The sequence below is a fragment of the Pavona decussata genome, unplaced genomic scaffold (assembly GCF_977016875.1).
Source record: "Pavona decussata unplaced genomic scaffold, jaPavDecu1.1 SCAFFOLD_137, whole genome shotgun sequence".
Lineage (NCBI taxonomy): Eukaryota > Metazoa > Cnidaria > Anthozoa > Scleractinia > Agariciidae > Pavona > Pavona decussata.
This window is the reverse complement of record NW_028145550.1, coordinates 1147135-1162500: the sequence shown is the minus strand read 5'-3', so window position 1 is coordinate 1162500 and position 15366 is coordinate 1147135. Positions and strand designations below refer to the sequence as shown.

Below are 15366 nucleotides of genomic sequence, written 5' to 3'. Positions count from 1 at the left end.
AGCGTAAAAGCGTACGCGACACTGCCGAAAGGTAGTCTGGGAAATACCTAATACATTTCAATAAAAGCTCAGAATCCATATTGCCTCGACCGTACAGCGAAGACTTGAAACTGGGGGCGGGCAATATGGATTTTGAGCTTTTATTGAAATATATTGGATATTTTCCAGACTACCTTTCGGCATTGTCGCGTACGCTTTTACGCTTTTTTTAGACAACCTTTGTCGAAACAGCTGTATACAGCCCCTCATTGTCATCAACTCGAATTTAGCACTTGAAAGGTTTCAACCTAGAAAACCATCAGGGATAGAACCTATAAAGTCCAAAAATGTTTCAAAGATAAGAGTCGAAGGTATGATTGATAACCAAGCCCGTAAATAAATGGGCTGAGACCACAAACAGTCCGAAATTTCAGTTTCTCATTGTTGGCATAGCGACTGGAAAATCATTTGAAATCAATTAGGGAATTGACTAAGATGAATACAGAAATACAGGGATGTGGGTGTCTCTTTTCGAATTTCCATGAAAATATTTTCATATGCTAAACCAAACTAGCAACATTGAAAAGTGAAGAAATTGATGAGCTCTTCGCATTCATTAACGCTCTCATCTTTTGACGCTTACTTCAAAGTAGACAAAGGGCAACGAGAAAAATAATCGCACAGCTGATGATTTTTCCACCCTTTTCCACATTTGCCCGCTGTTATTTGCTGTCTCAACGCAAAGAGAACTTGTCGGCATTTTCGCTTATTTTTGAAGTTCAGCAATTACATATCACGGATCATGTACACTGTAGAAGGCAAACATGAAAATGTTGTTTGCTGTTTTTTAACTCCAGAAATCCATTCTAAATCTATCATCTCGTGGTCACCAACTAATCAAATCCGTTCCTCGACGCGCAAAACCTCAGTTTATATACATGCTACTGAAAATATAGGAACCTCATTATGAAAGCGAGGCTTAGTGGAAAGGTATTGACATGAAAATTAGATTTTTTTTCACATGAACGAAACACAATTTTCATAATAAAAACTTTGTACTTAACCTGGCTTTCATAATGAGGTTCAAAGCAGCTATGAAATAATGGCTTATTTGAATATTAAACTTTATGGTACTTTCCTTTTTGCAGCCTGGATTGGTTCTCTGTGCCTGGGACTTGTCTTTCTTGCCGGTTCTGTGGCTGCTAGCATAACAGAGAAACTCAACTGTCGCCTTGTCAGCATAATTGGAACAGTAACTGTTGCTGTGGGACTCATTTTGACATCATTTGCTGAAAGAATCATTATTTACTATTTCACATATGGTTTAATTGTGGGTTTTGGTGCTTGCTGTATTCGAACACCAAGTTTTCTAGTGGTTGCAAAATATTTTCACAGACAGAAACCATTTGCCACAGGGATGCTAACGGCTGGTGCTGGAATGGGCATGTTTCTGGTAGCGCCGCTTATCCAAACTTTGCTGGACAACTTTGGCTTACACAACACTTTCAGGTTCTTGGCGGGAATTATGTTTGTTAGTGGGTTTTCAGCGCTAGTATAGGATGCTAATATGGAGGAAACTAATCCAAAAGATTCAGCTACATTAGAATTGGATGACGAGAATAATGAAACAGGAGGCAAGATGACGATAGTTGACTGTTCCGTGTGGAGAGTTCCGACATTCACTGTCTTTTCTTTGGTTTTTATGTTGAATTGTGCAGGAACATATATGTCCCTGTCATTCACTTGGTAAGTTAGAACCACTTTCTCTGGGTGTATAAGGTTGTAAGGGTATTTGCAAGTATGCGGCTAAGAAAACGGCAAGATGCCTCTTTAGTAACGAAAAATCTACTCAGTCGATTATTAACGGATAACGAAATTCGTCGGTCTTGTAGTAAAAATCCGAAATGAAGGTTTGAACGGTTCCTAATTTAAAACAGTTTTGGTTTGTTTTTGTCAAAATTGAAACACTTTGCTCCTTTCAAACGTACGTTGTACAACGGAATATGGGTTGTGGAAAACGCTAAATAAAGCTACGTTTTTAAGACGACAAGAACAAGAGATTTTCAGACGCAATAGTTTAGACCTGGCCTTAGTGGGGTTAATCTTCACTAAAACTTGAAAACTCTAGTGAAATGGCTTTTTTTTAAAACAATAATATAGGCATGATATTTTGGAAGGTTTAATGTTTTCCCCGTCTCTTTGATGGCGGTGAGAGACATGGAATTTGGGATCTCCTTACACGTCCCCTTTGCAATTTAAGATGAAATTACTTCAGCAGATATTGTGAAAATATATATTAAATAAGGCTTGTCAAACTCTCTCTTTCTTTTTGTCTGAACCATATTATATCTATTTAGTTAATTCTTAATTTTGAGTATGCCCAGGAACAGGGCATTTCACCAGACAGGTCTTTCCATCTTCTGATGACCACTGGTCTCGCGTCCTGCATCGGTAGGCTCGTCGCAGGATTCGTGTGCAATTTAAAATTCATCAATCCTCGCTACGTTTTCCAAGTTGGTTCTTTTGTTACTGCGGTCTCTGTCACTCTTTTCACCGTTGTACGCAGTTATGGTCTTTTTGTCTTTCTCAGCGCGCTTTTCGATGTAGCACAGGGAGCTGTCACAGCAACAAGCAATCTCATTTTCCTAACTTGTGTGGATAATAAAAGGAGAGCATCAGCTTTTGGGTTGGGCAGCTGTTTGACTTCATTGGCCATACTTTCATCTCCTCCTTTTGCTGGTGAGTTTGCTTACGACGTTTGATGATCCACTCTCAACTTTCAGGGCGTTACTTTCTACTACTTACATAGCATATCAAAATGATTTACACTCAAAATTTCAAAACCGTTGGGAAGGGTGATTTTAGTATGCCATATTTTACTTCGCGTTAACCCTATTTTGCCACGAAGAGAGAGAAGGCGAGCAGAAAGTGTACGTGCACTGCCTTCGATGATTCAGAATTTTTTAATGCCGGTGATAGCAAACACCACCAAACGTTGTGACGTTTCCTAAACTTTGTCTGGTAACAATTTGCTAAGTCCCTCATGGGACTTTCCATTGCGAGATGATTTTGACTGCCATGACGTTTGCAAGTTTGGATTTTACCTTTCTATGAAAAATTTCTAGTACGTTCATGTAATGTTGAAATTTTTGAAAGGTTTCAGCCTTTAGGTTTCAGTTTAGTGAAGTCGATAACTCAAAGGTGGCTGTTCCAAGATGGCGGCTGTGCATTACTGTGACGCAATTCGTAGCTAGTATGACGTCATAATCCCACTTTCCCTCTTTGCGTTCCTTGCACGTACAATACGCTCTAGGTTTCAATGTCAGTCTTAATAGTTTATTAGGTTACATGGCTCAGGAAGCTTAGAAAATCCCAGGCCAAATCGAGCTATGAAATGTCAAATTAAATTCAACTTAATTCTTTACCCGAGAGTCAAATTAGCACGTGCAGGAATAAAATTAACGTAATATGACGTCATAGCCTTATTATCTCATACTCAGGCTCCACTTCTTTGCCGCAGAAATCCTCTGGTAATGAAATTCCAGTTCCCCCGATCCCTCAAGCGCGTTTGCCAGGGATTGGTCGCCAGAAGAAACGCTGTGGAACTGGAATTTTATTACCGTAGGATTTCTTCGGTAAAACAATGTAAGGCGCTACGGGGCAGCCGGTCAAAAATCTAACTTCTCCTGGCGACCAGGCGACCAAGATTCTTTAGTGGAATACAGTAACCTGATCTGTCGTCATATAAGATAAAGGTTTTGTGCACTTAATCATCTTTACTGAACCATTGATACTGTACAGTAAAAGCCAACAAGCTACAATGAGTTACAGACTTGTTTAGACAACTGAATTCTTAGCCTCCATGTCAGATTGCCTCCAATAGATATCGCCCCCTTCTCGCAAATATATGTACCCTTCCACTTCATCATAAACTGTCGTTGTTGTAGTATGAAGAACAGCATTGACCAACATCAGAGCAAGGGCGGGTGATTTTTTGTTTATGCTACACAAATGCGGGGTGCACGAAATTGCAACGCTAGAATTAAGAGTATTCACACACGAACTCCTGAACACAGAAAGACCTTAACTTAACTTGTGCGATCCATTACTTCGAACGTCACCATTCGATGTCAGGGCTGAGCGTGGTCTGGAACCGATGCTGCTAAGTTAATGGGAGAACTTGTTCTCAAAAGTAGTTGATGTGCAATCGATAGCTCCCCTCGAACTTAGTTATTGGAGCTATCGATTGCACATCAACCACTTTTGAGAACAAGTCCTCCCATTAACTTTGCAGTCATCCCAGCCCTCGCGGACCCTCTGTTTAAAACCCTTTCCGTCCAGACTGCGCAAGTGCTGATACATAAAAATTATTTAAAAAAGCGGCCGTGTAAGTAGGCACACCAATAACTCGCACCCATTTACTACTATTTAGAAGTTTATTTGGTTGTTCATTTAATTTGTGGGCGAAAGGAGATTAAATCTGACTGGTAAGGCGAGGTACAAGGGGGCCATAATACATCCTGTGGCTCTCTCTTCCTCTCGTAGTCAATCTTGTCTCGCCCCAAAATCGGAGAAATGCCCGCTCCCCCCCTCCCAAAACAAGTTTAAAAAAAACGCATCTCTTTACAGGTTTTCTTGCTGATGAGTTCAAGTCTTATGCACCAGCGTTCTTTTTTGCCGGTGGTGGACTGGTTGTTTGCGCACTTCTTCCATTTTTCCTTCTTTGCATTAAAGAGCCTGAGTCGAAAGACCCTTATTAAAGGGAACAAGAGATGGTAGCTTTGGATCGTGATGAGGAAGTTCAAAACAAAGAAAAGTTCAAACACGGAAATTTAGAAAGTATGCACAAAGCAAATAATCCAGGCAACCAGAAAGGTGGTGGATGACGTTGATAGCGATAATGATGATGATGATGATGATCATGATGATGATGATGATGATGATGATGATCGACGACATCAAATAAGACAACGAGATGTTGATGATCAAAAACCACATCAAAGCGCTGGCAATGACGACCTGTCTGACTTTATTTTGTCCGTTAGATTCTCTTGTCTTACCTTGGCAATGTAATAGGGATTTTTGCTTTGGTTTTGTCAATTTGCACAAAATATTTCACAAAACACCTTTGCTCTAACTTCAAATTGCTCTTTAAACTCCAACCTTTGGAACTCTACCCTAGAAGGCACAGAATTTCCCAGCACTGTCCAAGTATTTCAGTGCAAATATATAGAGGATATTACTTGGCCGCGCGGAGATACGAAATTTCATTTCGAGTGTTGAAAAATATTTCACGAGTGAGCGCAGCAAACGAGTGAAATATTTTTCAACACGAGAAGAGAAATTTTTATCTCCAAGCGGCCATGTAATTTTCTATTTATTATATTAACACCAATGAAATACCAAACCATTTTATTTTCGCTGCGAAAGGCGCGATTTATTATGTAACCATAGTAACGATGTTATTTTCACGTGTGAAAATAACGTGTTATCTTCACGTGTGAAGATATCACGTTTTCGCGCGAAAGCTCACCTGGTATTTCACTGTTGTTTATAAAGACATTATTTTGGGAGAGTTTATTTTTCCACTACATGCCATTTTAACACCATTTGCTATAAACTAGTCAGGTGGTTTTATTTTTCGACATTATTTTTTCTTACTGTTCATCCATAGTTAATTGAGGGACTGGTTAGGAAACCTTGCAATGAAAACAATGGTGCTGCAGTTTATGTTGGAAGGGCTGCGACCCTGCACAATACGTTACCATAACAGTTGAATAACTTAACAAAAACGTTTCGATTGGTCAATTGCTCCAACACATTACAAATTCTATTGTTGTTTGTGCAGGATCAAGACCAATAAGGCAAACAAAAACATATAACAAAAAAGTTTGTCAGGTTTCATAACCATTTGCTTTAATTAACAATGGTTCATCTAATGTTTTAAAAAGTATCAGAAATGTACGGAGCTTCCATAGAAATGCGCTATATAGGTATTACTTAATCTAGGTGACATTCGTTATTCAAGCATGTGGGGAAACCAAGTTTTGGAATAAATTAACTTTAAACAACAAATCTACGTTATTGTATATAGAGCTACTAGCTTTTTTGCTAAAACGATTCATTCCAAATCCTTTAGCCAGCAGTCCTTCCTTTGCTGTCCTTCCAAACTGTCAAAAATGCAAAATAGAAAGGTGTTTCAAAAAAACAACAACAAAAACATAATTGATTCCGGCTATAGCTTCCAATTATCAAACGCCCTAAGCACAAATGCTTCACAGAAGCAGCAAATCTCACACAGGCGAACGGTTGGGAGATCTAGCTTCAACTATAAAACGTCAAATCTTCGATCAAAATACATGCAAAACATGGCAGCGAGACCGGATTTGAAAATCCCGACTGACAAAACGTTTCAGTTATTATCGTCGAGCGTTTCGATTAATTACGTACCTTAAAAACGAAATTCAGCTGAAATTTGATGGCGAACCTTCCTCCATCTTAGCCGACTACATTTAAAGTCCAACTTCGTTCCTAGTGCCAAACATTGGTATAAGACTCAGTCCCTGCCGGCTGAGATGGTTCCGACAGGAGGGTTTGCAAAAGCTCCAGCCGAGGAAGCTCGTTCCTCAATCCTTTTTCTGGCTGTTTGGAAGGCAAGGAGACCAAAAGAAAGGTTGCCCAGCTCAATTACCTTAATCAAAAAAAGAAGAAACTTTCGGATCGATTTCTACCCTGTGGAACCAGCGCCAGCCTTACCACATACTCTTCGCTTTGTTTGATTTTGTTTTTGCTCAACGTATTTGATCAGATTTTCGTTGCTTTTCTATCACAGAAAAAAACTTAGTGTTGTTCAACAGCTTCCATCTGATTGAATGGTCACATCCTAGAATTTAATCCTTAGCTCAAATAAAGTTATTTATTTATTTATTTATTCATTTTTTTTCGTTCTTTCTTTTTTGTCTCTTCTTGGTGGGATCTACTGCAAATGCCCAACCCACGTGTATATTAGATTAATTGAAATCAAGTTATTAGACGATGTTCGTAAGTTACGTCATTAGACTATTTACGATTAAAACTTAACGTACCCCAACAAAGCGCACGTGTAAAGGAATTGGAAGCACGTGCATTTTGTCAGCTTGAAAATTTTTCACTTTCTCGCTAACCCTGCAGGCGGAACCTCCCTCAATACTTCTTGCAGGCTACAATTTTGATTAAGTATTTTCCCACTGCAAAAAAGTTCCGTTTCAAGTTTGCTTTTTTTTGTGTGCTTTTCTTTACGTCCCTAAGCTGCAGTTTTCATTATTTTATGTTTCTACTTTTATATGTTTCTACTTGTCTTTGTAATCTGCATTTCTTATCATCCAATTTGAATTGCAAATGTATGCTAAAAATCATCTTTAATTCATCTCTCATCTTCTTGCACATGGCGCTGTTCGCGAAGTTAACCGTCCAGTATCTCCGAATTCCTTGTTTCTAAGCTTTTATAGAGTATTATCTCTACCTAAAGAACTTCAAGGCGACCGGAAAGCGCTGGGGAACCACAAGACTGTAAATAGGCACCACTGAAGACAAAACGACGCAGGGAGCAAGGCTTTCACGTTCATCGATGCTGGATTAACGAAAATCAAAATTCAAGGAACATTCATTCTATAAAAGGTAATTTCTCTACGACGTATCAAGTTGTTATAAGTTAATCTTGAAATGAAAGTCAAGTTGCAAGGTAATTATTGTTTAATTTTCGTGGCCGGTCATTCGTTTTGCTAAAAGTTGTTAAATTTTGCTTCAATACATGTAATTAAAGGCAGATGATGAGTCACAGTTCAATTAATATCGTTAGCTATTTAAGAGCGACTCTCCCTAAGAACCTCATATTCAATTTTCTTTTCTAAAAACGTGATTTCGCTGGTAACTCTTCCATCATTTTCTCTTGGCAAATAGGTAACAAATATGAAATATGAATGGGGAAATTTAATTTTGTTACAATTTTGTGATTCGAACTTTTTCGAACCACGGACTGTGCTCGAAACCCACTGGCGAGATCGAGAATTTTGCAAGACTGGTAGATGTTAGTTCTGGAGAATACAGATCATTCAAAACCTACTAATTCGCTAGTTATAAACGATGACCCTTCACGTTAATAACTGATGAATTGCAATCATAATTACTGTAATAAATCTGAGGGCACAAAGTTTATCTACTTAGAGCTTTGAGCATTTATCGGAACATGCGATTTAGCCAAGTTCCAAGGAATAAATTGCAAGTGTCTCGTACTCACAGGCTCTTCTGCAAATCAATAGAAAGTTCCATCCATCAACTGTGAAAATTACTTTTGATCATTTGATCGTAACATAGCTGTAATACTCTGGAGGCGGAGGGGTGGGGGGTGACATTGCTGGTGAGAGGGAGGCATCCAACCAACTCTTCTCCCCCTAAAGTAAAAAAAAACCTTAAAGCCCCGTTGATAATCTTTAATCGATCCCATCAATTTATACCTATATATATTTTTTCTAAATCATTAGGATAAATGTTTACAAGAGATTCAAGAATTTCAGTGGAGCTAGCAGCATATTACCATCCTTGTTTTCTCAGTGCAACTCACAAGTAATTACGTCAGCACAAAAGGTATGCATCAACAATGTCAAATGGCCCTATATTTGCAGATGATTTATTAAATTGTGGACATTTTTAGCAAACCTGAGGCCTGGGTTTCAAAGTGAAATCGAAAGATTTTCTTTTGGTATATTTAGTGACATAGCAAATCTTAGATTTCGGCAAAAAGTTAGCTATGCATTGACCTGCGAAGCTGTCGGCGTATGGTTTGAGATGTTTCTATGCATTCAACAGTTTCAGAGCTTTCCTTATATAGCACGGATATGCTCATTTAGAAGGAAAAACGATAATTACTACAGGTGTCAGCAAAACTCATGTAAAAAAATGGTGCTTTTAATTTTAGGGCAAACAGTGAATGCAACCTAGTGGAGTTAATCAGAAGTACAATTTAAAGAGCAAGATAAACCATTGTCGAGAAAAAAGTAAGTATTTTAATTTCTTGGTAAGAGTGATAGAATTACTGGGCCATTTAAACGGCAACTGATTGTTTGATTTGTACCACTAAGCAGGGTAAGATTATCGCTTGTTGGTGCTCTTAACTAAACCTTCCATACCTAGAAGACGGTATTCAACATGTAGTATTATTGCGTGAAAAGGCCAGGTATTTAAGTCAGTGTACTGATCTGGGTTACATAAGAACATCATTCTACTGCTGACAGATTAGCCAAATTATATGAACTGAGAGGGGTTGCTGTAAACGCCTTTGCACGTTAAAGTTTAATATACTTTACGAATGCGCCGCACAAATTCCATTGACATCTGAAGCTGACAGCCCTGGCGTCATCAGATACAACGTCGTGGGGGTTTTAGATGGGCTTATAAACGGAGGGGCTTCTATCCGGGGGGGGGGGGGGGGAGGTTATAACCGGAATAAACACAACGTTTCAAAACGATCTATAGCAGTGTCGATCGAAATATGTTTTTCATTTGCTGGTTTTTAACTAAGCTTTTAAACGTCAAATTTGGAACAAAATTAGAAATAGTAATGCGAACGAAACTAGAGGGGGGCTTATATCCGGGGGGGGGGGGGGTTTATAATCGGATGTATTTTGTGGTAAGAAGGAAGATGGGCCCACAACCGGGGCGGCATATAAACGACAGTTTACGGTATTTCGACATGCCTAACAACTGGGTAATTTATCCCAATTGAAATGATCGAGGATAACACCTGAACTGAGTGGAACTGCCATAGGCGCCTTTAATTGCTAATGTTCTACTTACTTATTAAATTGACATGGAAAGCTGACTGAGTGTCAGAGGCTTTCCTTAGCGACCCAGCTGATTCTTTTGACGTGCATTACCACTAGGCAGTTTAGACCAGTTACTATGACCTGTGCACCATATTAAGGAAACTTACGTTGAATTTAAAGGGAAACACTGAACATGATGCATCAGATTGAAGTTAAAGTGGACGTTCAATACAAAGTATTATCCACAGAAGGTGAGTTCCCCTTTCTCTTGTTTATTTAGATTGCTTGTTTTAGGGTAGTAGAATTATTCGTCGATTTCAATTGCCGTTTACGTTTCTGGCTATTGTACCAAATAACAACGAGGGTCTGCCATCTGCTGGTTTTTGCTCAAATGATCGTGTCATAGAGTGGAGTTGCTTTACCCCAATCAAATCAAACCATTAGCATCTCTCGGGTATACTCCAGACATTTGACCTTGTACCTTGCCGTGGGAATGGTGAATTTGAAGCGGGTTTGTCTTAAGGGGTTTATACACTGGCTGAACTCGCAAGTGGGTTTTTCGTGGTTTGGGAGATTGAGAAGGTCTCCAAGGACAGGATTTCGCCTTGCAAACAAACTGATCTGTCCTCACATACCACATACTGCTGTTTCATAGAGAGCACTGATTCCGTGCAGTTTTTTGATGCGTTGGGCTGTTACGGAACTGGTCTGAACCCCTTTACAGCCCACCCTGCCTCATCCACTGTTTATAAAATTAAATCGTCCTTATTTAAACATGCCTCTGCCACTAGAATCTAGACTGAACCCTCACAATTAAGATATTCTCTTTGATAGGGATTCAATTCAAGCAGAGAGGTTAACGAGAAGGCAAAAAGGAGAAAATCAAAGATATGGTTGACAATGGTGAGTTTTGATAAAGTTGTGTTTGTCTTAATATTAATTGACTGGAGTTCAGTGCTGAATATGGTTTTCGAAGCTCACGGGCCTTGAAAATTCGAAGCATAGGAATCTTACAACATTAAGCTCGCATCGTGATTATATATTAAGTTACTAGTGAGCTTACGCAACAGGACGGCTGAGGGAAGGGGACGGTGAAATATCGTTGTGTGACCAACATGACATCTTAGTACCTTCACATTTATAGGCGATTTTCGACTAAAACTGGTGTTTTCTCATGGTATTTCTGTTCGCTATTTAGGAAAGCTTGCAAAAAAATGGTCTAAAATGCACGCCGACGTCTAGAAAATAAGTGTTAGTTTCAACTAAGGGTCATTCTTATTTCGGGCATGTGGTCAATTCTAAATTTTGCGAGAGGTTTTGTACGAGAGTTCTTAGCCTTCGTAGCAGTTGTTTTCGTTCCAAGCGAGAAGAGAAGAGAAAGAAATCTACTGGGGAGGGGAAAAGGGGTAAAAACGTGTCCAGTGAATTACTGAAGGTATGGGATAGAGTTCATTGCCACCCTGCTTTTGCGTCTTGAACACCTGCTCAAAGCTACCAATATGGATGACAGTTTTATCTGGGAATGAATGGCCTTAGAAACGTACCCTTATACCTTTAGATTTCAGCCAACCAGATACACTTAAAAGAAATTAAGCGTGTCTATACTCACAGTAACAAAATCACCAGCGACCAAATTTTCGTGGAGCTCTATATTAACCCATAAAGCCCAGATTAAGTCGGGGTTTGTAGATTTTAAAGCTATCCCATATGAAATTAAATAAAAGCTTGCAGTTCCTTTCATACTTAATTAGTTTTAATTAGTCCCTGATTAGGTTTAGTTTTGTCTGACCGAAATATTGGGCAAATGTATCAAAATAAAAATTTAATCTGCTTAACAAGCCTTGTATCTTGAAAGTTACGGAAATGAAAGATAGTTTACTAAAGTTACTTCCAAAATTAAAAGAGAGAAGATAGCCATAAAATCTGGGTTTACGTAACATGTTTCTTATGGATAGGAATCCGTTTTCCGTGGACGTTAATTCCGTTCCACAGACAAAAATACAAAAAAATTTAGTCCTTATCGCTCGGATAATTCGAGGGATATTAACGATTGCAGTGTGGGATGGATTCCGTCTCTTTTCTACCACACACCTCTCCTCCACGGCAACTTTACTTAGATTTCGGAGACTCTTAAGGTCGGATTATTTTACTCGGCAGGAAACAATTAGCATCTCTCTCTGACTCCAAACTGGATGTTTGTACCCTCCAACTACAACCCCTCCCCCTTTTTTCAATAATTACTCGTTTGGTTGGAAGTCATTGTAGGCCTCTAACCTGAGGAATTATTCAGACTATCTCGCAGAAAAATCAGCCATCTTAGATCCGCCATATTGGATTCTCCAATGCTTCCCCCTGCCCCACCACCCTGGGTATATGTCGGGCATTTGTCTTTTTGTTGATCCCCATGATGGGACATTTATCATCAGGAGTCTGCAGGGTCATGGTGGGTCCTTTTTAATTTTTATTTCTTTATCAGTGGAGAAATTTTCATATTTTACTGCTTGAGTCAAATACCTACCTATGTAATTTGGTTATACCATGGGGTTTTTGAATCAGTATTGGCTAACCCCACCGTGGGGCATTTTCAGTTATCCGAAGAGAAAATGACACCTTCCTGACAAATACTAGGGAGGAGAGGGAGGGGAGGGTTACGTGGTCACTCTTGGAATTGACTGGGCCATAACCGAAATTGACTCCAAAGCAATGAAGTAACAAGTAATTACGGGAGGGGTCATTATGGAGGGTTGACAGGAGGGGCGGTAGGTGAAAGGGTGAGAACTTATTTCGTGTACATTATTTAGATCTCATTTTCTTGAAGTCCCTAGCTATTACTTGATTTTGAAGGTGCGATTTTAATATCGTCATAACTTTAGGCAACACACTCGAAGCATTCAAAACTCCCATTTAATTTGTGACCTTTAAGGAACCGACCCCGGATGTCCTTCGGCTCGCGCCAAAATTGATACTGTTCATTGCTGTCTATGGTAATGAGGACTCCGGCTGAACTAACTTTGTCTATTAAGCAAAGAGTAAATAGTATGTCCAAGAGACTAGTTAGTCTTTAATATTTTAGTCGCCAAAGCAAAACATTTTAAACGTTAAATGATTGACCTTGTAGACTGAACCGATATAAATGAATGTGATTAAAATTTTACTTTCTAACCGCAGATTTTGCTTATATTTCAGGACTCTTCGTAGATGACAAGCCTCGACAACACAAGCATGGAAACAAGAGCAAGTCAAGCACTTTTTTTAGTCAAGGTAGAACATAAGTATCAAAAGCGACTAAGATCGAACTTTATTTTCTTCGGTGAATCGAACTCTCTGTAAACACGAAGGCTCACTTTATCAAAGGGCCTCAATTAGCATTTAATTTTCCACGTGAATTTTCAACACTTTTTTATTTTTATTTTTAATCGTTTTCAAGAAATTTCCCTTTTCGGTAAGCCACATTGTTTAGATTTCGTAACGGGAAGGAGAGAAATATTCTTTTCTACGTTAAAGAAACTATTAACTTTATAGCTGTGGCACGTTTGGTTTAATTTAAAATTATTGCAATTGTCTACAGGTTTGGTCAACTTCAGATGTTTGAAATCCTCTAAATCTGCTCGGTTTTGTCGGGTTTTGAAAGCAAACATATATTTTAAACAATTACGTGATATCTGATTTAAAACAAATTCATACCAAAGCGACCGTAATTTCTAGCAAAATTCTGCTTGTCGATGGAAACTGGATTCGAATTTTCTCGCAACTACAGGCTACTTTAATTTTAATTTCAAATTTTAGTTTACAGCCGGGTTTGATTGAAAAATCTTGAAAAGTTTGTTTTATTTTTAGCGGGCCAAAACATTCTCAAGCGAAAGTTCGGTTAAAATCATAGATTTCAAAATGAAGATTTCGACTAAATCACATGCCAATTTATTTGATTCACTCGTTGCAACAACAAATAAATGAAACTAGGTTTTTTTAAGGAAAGTTCTTGTTTATAGTGCGTCTTCGTGTTCATTTTGCATTTGTGAAGTTTAGAAATCTAACACTTTTTCTATGAATCAATTGCAAGACGTTATTGGTAAACTTAGTTTTTCTAGAAATGAAAATTTTTCAGCAAAGTTTGAGCTACCGCAATCGTTCATGTTTTAATCAAATTTGACTAACGCATGTTCAAAATTAATAACTTTTTGCGCTTGGTATTTTTTTTAGGCTCTCGTTCGTTGTTAGGGTAACTGCTGTTTAATTTTGTCTAATTTTCCCGCCAAAAGACTTAGAAAAAATACGGGCGCTTAAAATACGCATGCGCCGTTTTTTTTTTTTTAATTTTCCATACTGTTACTGTCTGTTTGAAAATTTTGAATTTTCCCGCCAAAAGACTTAGAAAAAATACAGGCGCCAAAAATACGCATGCGCCGGATTTTTCTTTTAATTTTTTATAGCCAATTTAATATTTGTATTCAGTTGGTAAGCATAATGATACCATTATTATTTAAAGAACTTATGGATCTTAACAATAAAAGTCACACTCAAGCAAACAATTGTTTCAATTTCATTGTCCTTTATTTTCTGTATTATATACAATGAATCCTTTTAGTTAATTAATTAAGTAAGAGTCAATTAATTTATTAAAAGGTGTGTACAAACTTTTTTCCTGTATATACTAAGTCTTTTGGCGGGAAAATTTGGAAAAATTTGCACAGCGTTTCCCCTGGCAACAAATTTCGCCAAAAAAAATCACGGGGTACTCTTTGAACATTTCTCGTTCACAAAAAGGTCAAAGAGTGACCCTACAAATTTTCCCGCCAGATAATTATAAACCACCTCAGATAGGAACTTAAAGCAAGTGTGAATTTTTGTATAAATTCTGGGTTATTTGAAAAGCGAAAATTTAAAATTTTCAACAAAACGTTCGTTTTGGTCGAGTTTCATTTCCGAGTTGGTTTGTACTTTAACAATCTAAAGTCATCCTCACAAGGTTAAATAAAGTTTGCAAAGTTGTGTTGTCAAATACAAGTTGGCGTGAAAAGACAACGTAAAACTGCTTCTTTGTTTCTTTTTTGTTTTTTGTTTTTTTTTTTTTTCAACGTTTTAACACGCCAAATCCTATTTGACAACATGAAATTGGAAACCTCAGTTTTCCGAGTGAAGGCGACTTTAGAAATAAAGAAGCGACATGGCAATTCAAGAGAAAATTTTGTAACAGAAGAAGAAACGTCTTTGGGCTGTCGCAAAATGCTGACTGTTTCATTAAAGTTTTAACGTTGAATTGATACTTCGTTGTTTTTTCCTTCAAACTGTTGCAAAATTGTCTAACTTGCAATGTCGCTTTTTGAGAACTTCTTGAACCGGCAGAGTACTAAACTCTGCGTTCATCTACAGTGTTATACAGGACAAGACATTAGTGGTGAAAGCATCTAAAAAATGATCCATTGTACAACCCACACCCAAATTTGAAAATTATTCTGGTTTGCGAGTATCAATACAATTTGTCGTAAGTTATGATCGAAATAATTTTTCGTTTCTTTTCTCAGATTTTCTTTTTGTGATCGATAAAGAGAATTTCCATTGGTAATCGCTTAATTAACTTCTTCTCTTG

General features: G+C 38.1%; 1 long non-coding RNA gene and 1 pseudogene across 3 annotated transcripts in view; both read left to right on the top strand.

Moving 5' to 3' along the window:
* The window catches only part of LOC146467220 (monocarboxylate transporter 4-like), an 8209-nt pseudogene extending 1357 nt beyond the window's left edge, over window positions 1-6852 (top strand). The window contains exons 2-4 of the transcript XR_014867761.1: window positions 1128-1729; window positions 2355-2718; window positions 4609-6852. The product of XR_014867761.1 is annotated as a monocarboxylate transporter 4-like (transcript). The remainder of the gene's footprint in view (window positions 1-1127; window positions 1730-2354; window positions 2719-4608) is intronic.
* Window positions 6853-7312: 460 nt separating this feature from the next.
* LOC146467219 (uncharacterized) lies at window positions 7313-14197 on the top strand. Of its 2 annotated transcripts, none has more exons than XR_014867796.1 (5): window positions 7313-7635; window positions 8499-8601; window positions 8933-9011; window positions 9960-10030; window positions 12966-14197. It is a non-coding gene; the product is annotated as an uncharacterized LOC146467219 (long non-coding RNA). The 2 variants fall into 2 exon arrangements; XR_014867797.1 differs by lacking the exon at window positions 12966-14197 and adding an exon at window positions 10614-10677.
* Window positions 14198-15366: the final 1169 nt, after the last annotated feature.